Here is a 14,224-nt window from a genome sequence, read left to right on the forward strand (position 1 = left end):
ACTGCGTAAAAATGTAATCACATATCAGTTCTAATATAATATATTTGTCCAATCAATCATCTGCATTTCTTCTTGGTGTAGCAATTTTAATGGCCAGTAGTGTATGTGCAGTTATTTAAAATTAGGCATCGAACATCTGTATCTCTGTTTTTCAGATTTTTTTTTTAAGTTCATGATGTCAGAACAACTATCTTTGTCAAAACTATCCTATAAAATTTTACTCAGCAAATGAAATGCCGTTGTTAATCTATTCATACACATATGTTACGCTATTACGCCACCCTGTCAATCGTTAACATTGTTCCTCTGTCTCTCTCTTTAAGGGGATACGGAATCACCTATCCCCGCAATGTTAATATATGCCTACTATAGGGAACATTTTCTCACAAACTACTGGAGACAGAGAGGTAAAAATTTTACTGTATGTGCATTCATATGTTACAACAATACTGAAACAACAGTTTATTGTCAAAGTATTTTCTTACAGAGATATTGTACATTTATTTTTAAGTAAATTTTTTCCATCGCTTTTTACTATACTATCACCCCTAAGTCTTTTGTAAATCAAGTAATTAAAAAATCGTTGTTTCAGTATGTAATAGGGACCTATGTCACTACGTCATAAAAATTTCAGACTTCTAGGTTGACCAGTACCTGAGATAATGTTCCTAGATGAAGTAAAAAGTAAACTTACGGGAAACGGAGAAAGAAGATTAAAACATTCCTGATCCGTAGCTAATACCCCCTTCACAGTCATCATAATCATCTTCAAGTCTTCTTTTGGCACCCCTCTGCACCTGTCTTGCTTTTTTCACTAATGTCTTGATTATATTATCAGCATGCCTTAGTCTGTGCTGATCTAAAAAGAACATAGCACGTACCGTACGGGAACCAACACACATACCCAACTTTTGAAGGACCTGGCATTTAGTTATATTTCCAAGATTGAAGGTTGCCACAGCATCTTACACACCAAAATGTAGTGTATTAATTCCGACAAACACTGTTTTTGGGAGACGATGCCATATCACACTATTCAAGCACTCGTTGGGGTTCTGCGTTTTTCCGTGAAGACATTTCATCAGAAGACTTCTGTCAGCCAGATCTCTGAAAATGGGCTTTATTTCTGCCATGATGGCTGATGGTAGACTGTGGTGGTGAATGTATTTCTCTCCTGTTGTTAGTCCCCTATTGTATTTACACCAGCTGTTTTCACCTTTGGGGCACAAACCATGTTGTGGATGCTCATCCGTGGATGCGGTGTGGAAATATAAAGCCCATATAGCTCTCCTCATTTCTTCAAGATTGCCTGTATTTTGCCTGATTGCAAGGCCATAGCAGTTCTGAATGTGGTCTATTATGGAATCAGTCAATCTTCCTCTGCCATCCAAGGTTTTCCCATCATCTAGTTTTTTCCCTTTCATAACTGATTTTAACCTTCTCAGCCTGGCACCCATTCTCTTCTGCACATGTCCTATACATTCAAGTTTGCTTATATTTACACTGTTCCCATATGGTTTGCTTTCCAAAACTTCTTTGATTGCTTTAGAGTCACCATCTCCCAGATATTTGACATAGCGAACATTATACCACTGTGAAGAGCGATGAAAAATTTTCTTCACCCCAGCAACCTCCATGCCACCACTACTACCATAATAATTAGCAATACAGTCATCACTGTGTTCATTTTTCAGCCTGCCTGTGCACCTACAGTATTTAGACATTATTGCAACATCAATAACCTTGCCAGTATCAACACTAGTTGCTGTTACAACACCATTGTTGGAGGTGTGGCCCCTTTTCTGCCACGTGCCATCAAACGCCACTGTGAGGTCACGACTGCCGTCATTTTCTTCCACTGCTTCTTCCACAGCAACCTGCATTGACTTCTGTGCTACATCTTCAACTGCAGATCCTAGTACATAATTGTAAGCTTCAAACTTTGAAGGTGCACTTGGAAGATTTAGAACACCACATAGCATATCACCAGCTGCTTTGCCCTTACCAATTGCTCGCAATCCATAAACTAACCTAATATTTACACTATAAAGTTCAGTTTTCTTGTATCCATTATTTACAGTTACTGAAACCGAACTTGGAAACTTACAGCTGTATTTACAAACACTGCATATTAAATTAAACTGGGCAGCCAGGCCAACATGGGATTCTACTTTCAGAGAAACGTTTCCATGACATTTTTTGCAGCACAAACTGTTTTCAAGAGCTTCACACAATATATTCGTATCAATGAGTTCAAAAACTTCATTCCCTCTATCAAGTAAATTATATTTCTCTTCCAAATCTCTTAGTTTTTTATGAGAAGCACTGTTTTCATTTGGTGTAAGTTCGTTCGGCAAATCAGTAATAAGTGGATTCACATTTTCCAACAGTGATGATGATGAACTGCTTTGCTTTGCTAATGAATCATTATTTCTTTTCTTTTGCCAGTTCACACGCTTTTTAAATACTTTTGCTTTAGCTCTAGGCATTTTCACTGCGAAAAATGAAGCACTAAATACGAAATAACTCAACAACAACTACTTTCTTATATCACACTGTTTACAAAACAGTCCCGCCACAAAGTCAAAGAGTAACTTGAGGAAACCAGAGAGAAACATTTTCGGGCAACTAGTGTATAAATAGTCGCTGGAAACCGGGATATTTGAATTCATGTCACTTTAAAGGTACTGCCAAAAAGTTCATGGTCAGCCACGAGAGACGTGTATAACTAAAGCGCAATACCCGATCTCACAAATATATAAAAATAAAATACTTATAATTGTAGTAGAGCTATGTATGAGACGTCATTTTAAAGAGGAAACATGGCAGAATATAATACGCCAATAAAAAAAAATTCGATTTTTTAACCCAAAATCCGATTCCGTATCCCCTTAAATTAATCCAACTTGTTAATAATTTACATACCTGTCAATGAGCAGTAGCGTTGTAAAGCCATTTATTAAACCTGTTTCGTTCTATGTCATGAATTCATATTTTGTACTGTAGTCAAGTACATGCCGAAGGTTGAAGAAAAAAATAATAAGTACACATACATGTTATCTGGTCGCCGTATTCTAGTTACGCCACATCCACGTGCTGCATGTCGTCGGTTTCTTCCAAAAGCGCTTTTTTTCTTTCTTTTAGAGTGCAGGCAGTATTGTGGCGCCCCCTGAATGGCCCGGGGATAATAGTTGCAGCGGCCGTCTCCTTCACCGTCCCTAAAAACGATCCGAGGCTAATCTGGTAAGCCGGCGCTTTGTGGCTCGCGCAGTCCGCCCGGAGCGAAGCAAGAAAAGCCGATCGAGTCGGTCCGCCAAGGACGGCGCGCCGCTACAAACATGAATGAACGTAGCCAGCCGTGTTCTGGAGAGAGGACTCCACCACGCTGGAGGACAGTCACGACCTTCCCGACTAATTTGGAGAGCCATCGTTCTTTCGTCAACGCCCAGATTTCTGACGCGTCGTATCAAATTACACATCCCTGTGCAAGGGGGCCCGAAAATACAGAGAATTCCTTTCCTGTGAGGTGAAGGGTTCTAGTGACCGTTTCTCCCGCTAGGTGGCTCTACTACACAGCACTTTGGATCTCTTTTTCGGAAGCTGTCTGAAAGCGCCTGTGAGGTGGGAGTGCTTTTGTAAATACTGTTTCACGTGTTGCGTGATTTTACGATGTTTATATTTATTCGATTTCTCGTTTGACTGTTCGGTACAAATTTTGCAATCGATTTTAAACTAACTACCCAATGAGCTAGAGACTTTTTAAATTTTAAACATAGCTCAGAACTGGATAACAATGCTGTCTTAAGTGTCGCCTTGTTGTCCGGTGTGTAGAGGAGTGAGTGTGTGTGTGTGTGTGTGTGTGTGTGTGTGTGTGTGTGTGTGTGTGGGGGGGGGGGGGGGGCATGGTGATTGAAAAATTTCACAAACAAGAATAAAACAGCAGAAAATAATTATTTAAATAAAAATCAGTATTTCAGATGCCAACTTTATAAATCGGCCTGAAAAGTATAAAATAATTTCGCCTACCACCATATACGGTAATTTCTATCCACCGTACAGATAGTACTGAAATTTTGTGAGTAAATTTTTAATAGCTATGAGAATACTTGTAAGATTAAAACGAAAAACGTGTGGTGCATGCAGTACGTAACTGATGCATGATAAGTTCATCTCATTCCTATTTTCTTCTGAATGGGCCCCAAGGTTTTCGTTTTGAAACTTACAGGTATTTTAAAAATTCGAAATAAATTTTCAGAACTATCTGTATTGGGTCTCCTTGAGTGATTGTATATTAATTTCTTCTCCTATTACGAGGTTGTTCATTTCCTCGCTCGAATTCGAGCTCTTTCTTATAGAAAGTAAGAGGAGCCTGTCTTTGAAATTCAGTTGGATTGTGCAGTCAAGTTCAAAAATGGCTCTAAGCACTATGGTACTTAGACCGAGCAAGGTGGCGCAGTGGTTAGACACTGGACTCGCATTTGGGAGGACGACGGTTCAATCCCGCGTGCGGAAATCCTGATTTAGGTTTTCCGTGATTTCCCTAAATCGCTCCAGGCAAATGCCGGGATGGTTCCTCTGAAAGGGCACGGTCGACTTTTTTCCCCATCCTTCCCTAATCCGATGAGATCGATGACCTCGCTGTCTGGTCTCCTTCCCCAAACAACCCAACTATGGTACTTAACATCTGAGGTCATCAGACCCCTAGAACTTACAAGGGAACCTCCCCATCGCACCCCCCTCAGATTTAGTTATAAGTTGGCACAGTGGATAGGCCTTGAAAAACTGAACACAGATCAATCGAGAAAACAGGAAGAAGTTATGTGGAAATACGAAAAAAATAAGCAAAATATACGAACTGAGTAGTCCATGCCAAGATAGGCAACATCTCGGAGAATATGCGTTCATGAGCGCCGTGGTCCCGTGGTTAGCGTGAGCAACTGCAGTAGGAGAGGTCCTTGGATCAAGTCTTCCCTCGAGTGAAAATTTTAATTTTTTATTTTCAGACAATTATTAACTGTCCGTTCGTTCATTCATTGACGTCTCTGTTCACTGTAACAAGTTTAGTGTGTGTTTTGCGACCGCACCGCTAAACCGTGTGATTAGTAGACGAAAGGACGTGCCTATCCAATGGGAACCGAAAAAGTTTGATCGCAAGGTCACACGTCAACCGATTCCTCCACAGGAAAACACGTCTGATATATTCTATACGACACTGGTGACGGCATGTGCGTCACATGACAGGAATATGTTGTCGACCCACCTAACTTGTACACTTGGCGAATGGGTAAAAAAATTCTACCTTGCCCGATTTAGGTTTTCTTGTGGATTTGTTAATCACTCCCAAAAAAGTGATCGCATCGGGACAGACAGATAATAATTATCTGAAAATAAAAAATTAAAATTTTCACTCGAGGGTAGATTTGAACGAAGGACCTCTCGTACTGCAGCTGCTCACGCTAACCACGGGACCACGGCGCTCGTGAACATAGGCTGTCCTTGATGTTGCATATCATATGCATAGACTATTCAGTTTGTATATTTTGCTTATTTTTTCATACTTCCACACAACTTCTTCCTGTTTTCTCGATTGATCTGTGTTCAGTTTTTCAAGGCCTATCCACTGTGGCAACTTATAACTAAATCTGAGGGGGGTGCGATGGGGAGGTTCCCTTGTTAGAACTACTTAAACCTAACTAACCTAAGGACATTACACACATCCATGCCCGAGGCAGGATTCGAACCTGCGACCGCAGCAGCAGCGCTGTTCCGGACTGAAGTGCCTAGAACTGCTCGGCCACAGAGGCCGGCAGGGAACAAGTGCTATCGTCTATTTTCAGTCCGCACTAAGGATATCCTGCTGGTGGAAATTGTAGGAAAGGCTGTGAGGACATGTATCTCAAATATTTGTAGGACTTTTCTAGTACCATAAACTATGCGATGGAAGGGCGGGTAAGAACTGAAACAGGCTGTGGTAATGATGTGGTTTGAAGCCTCGCCTCTTGTAAAATGGTTACGTCAATAGCGTCCTTTGGGAGATGAATTATGTCTGCGATAAAGTAACTTCAGTGTTTATAATGTGACTTATTTATGTAACGTGACTATCAAGGTCACATTACTCAGCTTTTTGTGGCCCCAGTGCGTCAGCACCGTTTGAGCTTTCATTTCTCGTTAACTGGTTTAATGTCTGTGGTCGCACACTATGTTTACTAACTTGAGTTTCGTAATAATCGCGGTCACCTGCCGACGGGTTTCCAACGTACAGTGAGTCAGGTAACACTGGAGCCGTAATATGAATTCACAAATTATTATTTGTTTCCTTAACTTCAACCCGCGTAACGGACCAGGATCCCAGTTTAATTAAAGGGCAACTTTACCTACTGCAATCGCTCTCCACTCTGAGCTGGTACAATTGTATCCAAAATTTACACAATGGGATAACTGTTTGGGGTTCCGGAGAAATGTAGAAACAGGAGAGGCAATACTGACCCTATGACTTATCTTAGACGCTAGGTTAAACAAAAGGCAAACATACGGCTACACAGAGAGAGACAGAGAAAGAGAGAGAGAGAGAGAGAGAGAGAGAGAGAGAGAGAGAGAGAGAGTGCGCGCGAAGGAAGAGACACACAGTAACAGTCCGCCACTGAATTTTCACACTGAACAAATTGCGAAGGAAACAAATGAGAAATTTGGAAAGACAAAAAGTCCTGAAGAAGACATAACGCTCTGTATTCAGGGCAGACCGACAGATCATTTGAAATAAGAGATAAAGAACATAAAAGAGCTCGAAATATGGCTTCAGCAATTCAACATTTGCGGAACACCTCCGACAAGAGTGTCACCACCTTACCACAACAAAAACGGATTTGAAGACAGTCAGAGTCAGTAACAAGAAACATCTCCTTAACACTACAAGATAACGTCCAAATCCAAAAGTAGTAATAGGAAAGAAACAATAAATGACCGAACAAATATTAGCAGCAAAACGTTGTTTAAACAAATAAAACATAGCAGCCAAAGACAACCACCCTCGTTGACACCAAAAAATATCACGAACTAGGCAATGTATCCACCCTCGGTCATCCACCACCATTGTGCCATAGCATTAATTTACGCGCACAGAAGTTACGGCGTATGAACCCCCCACCCCCCCAAAAAACACACAGAAAGAAAGCTCTTCAAACGCGTTTGGTCTTTTCACTGCAGTCGCAAAAAACGGTATTAACCTCTATAGATGTTGGAAATAAAAAATTCGAGGTTTGTGGATGACACTGCAATTCTCTAAAACAACAATGGACTTTCGAGAATAGTTGAACGGAATTGAAAGTGTCATGAAACGAGATTAGACGAAGGCCAACAAAAGTAAAACCAGGGCAATGGAAGAGAGTCGAATCATGTCAGGTGATAGTGCTAGAATTAGGCAATGAGGCACTAAACGTAGTTAACGGATTTAGCTAATGGGCAGCAATGGCCGGAGTTGAGAGATTATAAATTGCAGACGGCAGGGAAAATATCTAACATGGAATATGAGTTTAAAAGCTGGGCCGTTTTTTCTGTGTGTATTTGTACATAGTGTAGCCCTGTACGGAAGTGAAATTTGGACGATAAAAAGCGTAGACAAGAAGTTAGTATAAAATTCTGAAATGTAGTACTACAGAAGAATGCTTGAGGTCATATGAGTGGATGGAATAGATAATGATGTACTAAAACGAACTGGAAAAAGAATTGTGGCCCAGCTTGACTACAAGGGGAGGGTTTACGTGATACAAGCTGCATTCAAGTTCTAAGGCCTCTGATTTTTTTTCTAATTAACTACTCACCCGAAATCGATGAAACTGGCGTTACTTCTCGACGTAATCACCCTGCAGACGTACACATTTTTCACAACGCTGATGCCATGATTCCATGGCAGCGGCGAAGCCTTCCTTAGGAGTCTGTTTTGACCACTGGAAAATCGCTGAGGCAATAGCAGCACGGCTGGTGAATGTGCGGCCATAAAGAGTGTCTTTCATTGTTGGAAAAAGCCAAAAGTCACTAAGAGCCAGGTCAGGTGAGTAGAGATCATGAGGAATCACTTCAAAGTTGTTATCACGAAGAAACTGTTGCGTAACGTTAGCTCGATGTGCGGGTGCGTTGTCTTGGTGAAACAGCACACGCGCTGCTCTTTCCGGACGTTTTTGTTGCAGTGCAGGACGGAATTTGTTCTTCAAAACATTTTCGTAGGATGCACCTGTTACCGTAGTGCCCTTTGGAACGCAATGGGTAAGGATTACGCCCTCGCTGTCCCAGAAAATGGACACCATCGTTTTTTCAGCACTGGCAGTTACCCAAAATTTTTTTGGTGGCAGTGAATCTGTGTACTTCCATTGAGCTGATTGGCGCTTTGTTTCTGGATTGAAAAATGGCATCCACGTCTCATCCATTGTCACAATCGACGAAAAGAAAGTCCCATTCATGCTGTCGTTGCGCGTCAACATTACTTGGCAACATGCCACACGGGCAGCCATGTGGTTGTCTGTCAGCATTCGTCGCACCCACCCGGATGACACTTTTCGCATTTTCAGGTCGTCATGCAGGATTGTGTTCACAGAACCCACAGAAATGCCAACTCTGGAGACGATCTGTTCAACAGTCATTCGGCGATCCCCAAAACAATTCTCTCCACTTTCTCGATCATGTCGTCAGACCGGCTTGTGTGAGCCCGAGGTGGTTTTGGTTTGTTGTCACACAATGTTCTGCCTTCATTAAAGTGTCGCACCCACGAACGCACTTTCGACACATCCATAACTCCATCGCTGCATGTCTCCTACAACTGTCTAATTTCAATTGGTTTCACACCACGCGAATTCAGAAAACGAATGATTGCACGCTGTTCTAATAAGGAAAACGTCGCCATTTTAAGTATTTAAAACAGTTCTCATTCTCGCCGCTGGCAGTAAAATTCCATCTGCCGTACGGTGCTGCCATCTCTGGAACGTATTGACAATGAACGCGGCCTCATTTTAAAACAATGCACATCTTTGTATCTCTTTCCAGTCCGGAGAAAAAAAAATTGGAGGCCTTAGAACTTGAATGCACCTCGTAGGACGCATCTGAGGCATCAAAGAATCGTCAGTTTGTCAATGGAGGTCAGTGTGAGGGTAAATATTGTAGAGGGACACCAAGAGATGACTATAGTAAGCAGGTTCAAATGGCTTCATGATGTCGTAGGTAAGCAGTACGATGACGCTTGTAGAGTGGAGTGTCGAGTGGAGAGCTGTATGGAAAGAGTTTTAGGACTGAAAACGACAATAAATCTACCTACTAAGGAAAATACACGGCTTCCCAGCAGGAATGGTCAACACTGAGAGGTAGAGTCGGCGCATAATACGGTTGGTGCGCAGTTCGTTTGTTTGTTCTGATGGTGAGGCCAATGCTGCCCACTTTCGGCCTCTCAGCAATGCGCCGCCAAGACAGAATCGAGGCCCACGCCCTGCAATCTTTCTCAAATGTTTATATAAAAACTATTCGGTAAAACATTTCGTTTTTGCTTTACAAGTCTGGCTCATAATGATGTGCCCATCATTTCGTTAACCCTCATATTTATCGTAATATTTATGTGGGATTTAGACACTGCGCGAAATTCGAAATGGTTTTCAATTAAAAATAGGGGTCGCTATCATTTTGCGTTTGGTGCATATTATGTAATATGCCGCTGCGTATGAAATTCAGACTAGGGTGGAGGGCTCTATCTGTCACAGATACCGCGAGAAATGATCTGATGTAGCACACTCATTTGCCTTCTCGCCACGCCAGTTATAAAGCCAGAGAGAAATACCTAGAACATTCCATACATTTCATAAACGCTTTTTATAAATTGTGTATTTATTGGAAAATAGAAATGTCAACACACATTAAGTCGCAATTGATAAAATTAAGGTATGTATTTTTAATTAGTGGTCACATGAAAATAAATTATAATTTCACAGGCATGCTAAATGCCTTATCGTTAAATAAAAAAAATATGAAGCAGCAATACTGGTCAATCACTAAAAATTCAGTATTTCCTATTCACTGTTCCGCATTTCTGCATCAAATTTTCAATTAATTGTGAATACTGGCATTTCATGCCAAGCTCGAAAATTAATATTCGATGATTACGCGTTGCATGGTACTGCTTTAGGAGTCGCCATCTGCACACTGAGGTTGAGATTAGAAAATCTGTTGTTGTTCTGGTCTTCAGTCCTGAGACTGGTTAGATGCAGCTCTCCATGCTACTCTATCCTGTGCAAGCTTTTTCATCTCCCAGTACCTACTGCAACCTACATCCTTCTGAATCTGCTTAGTGTATTCATCTCTTGGCCTCCCTCTACGATTTTTACCCTCCACACTCCCCTCCAATGCTAAATTTGTGATCCCTTGATGCCTCAGAACATGTCCTACCAACCGGTCCCTTCTTCTTGTCAAGTTGTGCCACTAACTCCTCTTCTCTCCAATCCTATTCAGCACCTCATTAGTTATGTGATCTACCCTTCTAATCTTCAGCATTCTTCTGTAGCACCACATTTCGAAAGCTTCTATTCTCTTCTTGTCCAAACTATTTATCGTCCATGTTTCACTTCCATACATGCCTACACTTCATACAAATACTTTCAGAAATGACTTCCTGACACTTAAATCAATACTGGATGTTAACAAATTTCTCTTCTTCAGAAACGCTTTCCTTGCCATTGCCAGTCTACATTTTATATCCTCTCTACTTCGACCATCATCAGTTATTTTGCTCCCCAAATAGCAAAAGTCCTTTACTACTTTAAGTGTCTCATTCCCTAATCTAATTCCCTCAGCATCACCCGACTTAATTCGACTACATTCCATTATCCTCGTTTTGCTTTTGTTGATGTTCATCTTATATTCTCCTTTCAAGACACTGTCCATTCCGTTCAACTGCTCTTCCAAGTCCTTTGCTGTCTCTGACAGAATTACAATGTCATCGGCGAACCTCAAAGTTTTTCTTTTCCATGAATTTTAATACCTACTCCAAATTTTTCTTTTGTTTCCTTTACTGCTTGCTCAATACACAGATTGAATAACATCGGGGACAGGCTACAACCCTGTGTCACTCCCTCCCAACCACTGCTTCCCTTTCATGCCCCTCGACTCTTATAACTGCCATCTGGTTTCTGTACAAATTGTAAATAGCCTTTCGCTCCCTGTATTTTACCCCTGCCACTTTTAGAATTTGAAAGAGTATTTCAGTCAACACTGTCAAAAGCTTTCTCTAAGTCTACAAGTGCTAGAAACGTAGGTTTGCCTTTCCTTAATCTTTCTTCTAAGATAAGTCGTAAGGTCAGTATTGCCTCACGTGTTCCAGTGTTTCTACGGAATCCAAACTGATCTTCCCCGAGGTTGGCTTCTACTAGTTTTTCCATTCGTCTGTAAAGAATTCGTGTTAGTATTTTGCAGCTGTGTAGAAAATCTAAGGGATAGAAACTGTCAGACCCCAAACTGAAGGGTGAGACGGTGTCGCCAGCTGCCCCTGGCAGTAATGACGCCACACAGCAGCAGAGACTGTCCGGCGGATCTGCGTGGGTGCCCGGCGTCCCGTTAGTGCGCGGTCGCCGTTACAGTAACCCAGATCGCGGCGGCGTTGCCACGTCTGCAAAACACCTCAGCTCACCCCACCCAGATCCGCCGCTTCTGGCGCCCGGGCTTATTTGCGCTGACGGGAAAATGACTCGGCTGTCTGTTCGTGCCCAACGTAAACAAACACAGCGCCGCTCCCATCTGCTTTACTTTTGCCTTGTACTCGCCGATGGCGCTACTGAGTTCTTGCCAACAGTCCGCGGAGCAAAGAACGCCAGTGAAAATAATCTCTTCGCCGAGGAAGACGAGCGCTCCGCAGCTATATTCGGAACAATTCGATTTACATTCCGCACTGCAAAGTTAAAATGACCAAGTTATACTATATTTTACCGCAAAAATTTGCGCTTGCTGTGTGGTAGTTGCACAGTCAATGGTCTTACGTTCGAAGGAAGGATGATTATAGAGTTCAACATCTTGCCGACAGCGAGGTCGTTAAGAGGAGGAGCACAAGCACGTGTTACGAAAGGACGGGGAGGAAATCGGCCATGACCTTTTCAAAGGAACCATCCCACATCTGCCTGGCGCGATTTAATGAAATCATGGAAAACCTAAATCTGGATGGTCGGACGAGTATTTGAACCGACGTCCGTCCGCATGAGAGTCAAATGTAATGATCGCGCGGTAGGTCTAGGTTCAACAAACGACTGCCTTTTTTCTGCCTGTAAAAGGACATTCGCTTCTGGAAACTTTTTCTATGGGAGGAAAAATTTCAGTGTGAACTGAATTCGGCGATAAAGCGTTGATTCCCTCACCATTGGTTAAAGGAGTGGGTTTCCAGGTTTTATAAAGGCTAGGCATACCAGCTGCAAAACAACCACCAACACCTAATGGGCCGACTACTTAGCTAAAGCATTACACTGAAAAAGTTGCAGCAATTCACATTTTTTATAATTTTACTATAGCAGGTAAATTTATTAAAGGTTGTAATTTCGGTATGAACTTCCCTCTTCGTTCTTCGACATCAAGTGTACGTACAGGAGAAATCAGGAATTTTAAATATAGTGCTAAGTATGCTTAGTAACTTTTTTCCAACATTTTCGTCATTCGTGGGGATAGGGCACTGAAATGAGATCAATCTTCGGACGTAACCACATATTACATTTGTAAACAGCATATCGAATACCGATGTTTCTATTTTTACATAATATTTTAAAATGGCTGGAGCAGAAACCATAGGATGAACTCATCTTTTAGAATTAATAAACAGCCAATCATCTGCAAAATGGAAGATTTATTTAAACCCCGTTACTATGGTTTCAACGTTTATAATAAGTCGTCTTCAGAAGGAAATATTAACAACTGTGCTACTTCTTGTGGGGGAAGTACGTTAAAATATAGCCGAAAGGTGTCAACAAATATGAACAACATGTAACCGAATTGTCACTATTTCTTTTTGAAGACGACGTTTTTATAGGCGCTGAAACGATGGTAAAGGGGTTTAAATAAACCCTCCATTTTGCAGCTGAGTTGCTGTTTATTAATTGTACACGAAAATTTTACATAATACAGTAGATGGATTTTTTAAAAATGCTTTGGATTAGACAGGGTTCTGTTACATAGCCTACAGCAGCATACGGTCTCGTTACTGGCATTCCTGTAGCTTTCCCTCGAACGACCATAATCGTTAATATACGATTCACCACAACTGCTTCCATGTTTTCTATCTTTAAAACCGTTTTCAAACTCCAGTTCACCTAAACACCGCTGCCACCTCAACAGAAGGGAGCACTGCCTTCGACTGCGATTTGGAATTGGTTAGGTAAACAGGCTTAATATCAACGTGGATGTCTCTGTTACTGAGACTTTGGTCTTAAGTGTTTCGATTCACATTGCTATACAATGAAAGCTCGCTAGCGCTCGCTCTCTCTCTCTCTCTCTCTCTCTCTCTCTCTCTCTCTCTCTCTCTCTCTCTCTCCCCCCCCATCTCCGTTGATAGCCGAGTAATTAGCGATAGATTATCTCTCTGATCTGAAAACAGTTTGAGCTTTACTTTTAAAGTTAGAGGAAGGAAGTGAGGGGGGGAAAAAAGGAAACTTACTCAAACTCTTTAACTGCTAATTACTGGAGTCTTGGCCGTTCAGTAAGAAAACGTCGTCCGGAATAAATAAGTGAAGTGTCAAACTCAAGAGCCCCGAAGGTATTGATAAGAATCATGGGCGTGGCAATATTACGGCGAGAAGGATTACTGAGAGCTGACCTTCAGGAATATTAAGACAACGATATTTACCTTCATTCCAATGCAGAATGAGATACTAACGTAAACGTTCCTTTTGCCTGGGCTTTCGAATCCTTGGAGGCGTTTTCCAGCTTTCAGAGACGCTAGCGAAAGAAAGGAAAGCAAGGCCACGATGACGCACTCGGTCGGGCGTTAACCTCTCCGGGAGAAGACATTCCACTGATAACACATCAACACAAGATGCTGAGTCATCTGGAATTGTGGCACAAAAAAACTGTTCTTCACATCCATACCTTGCACGTTGCCTAAGATGAAAGCGAATGCGCTCCAGATTACTTCCATTTTCAAACATGAAAGAAATATGCTGCATGGTCCTAAGGTGCAGCTAGTTTCTAGTGTTCACAAAATGCAAAACCTTGCGTTCAG

This window comes from Schistocerca americana, chromosome 2 (assembly GCF_021461395.2).
Source record: "Schistocerca americana isolate TAMUIC-IGC-003095 chromosome 2, iqSchAmer2.1, whole genome shotgun sequence".
Classification (NCBI taxonomy): Eukaryota; Metazoa; Arthropoda; class Insecta; order Orthoptera; family Acrididae; genus Schistocerca; species Schistocerca americana.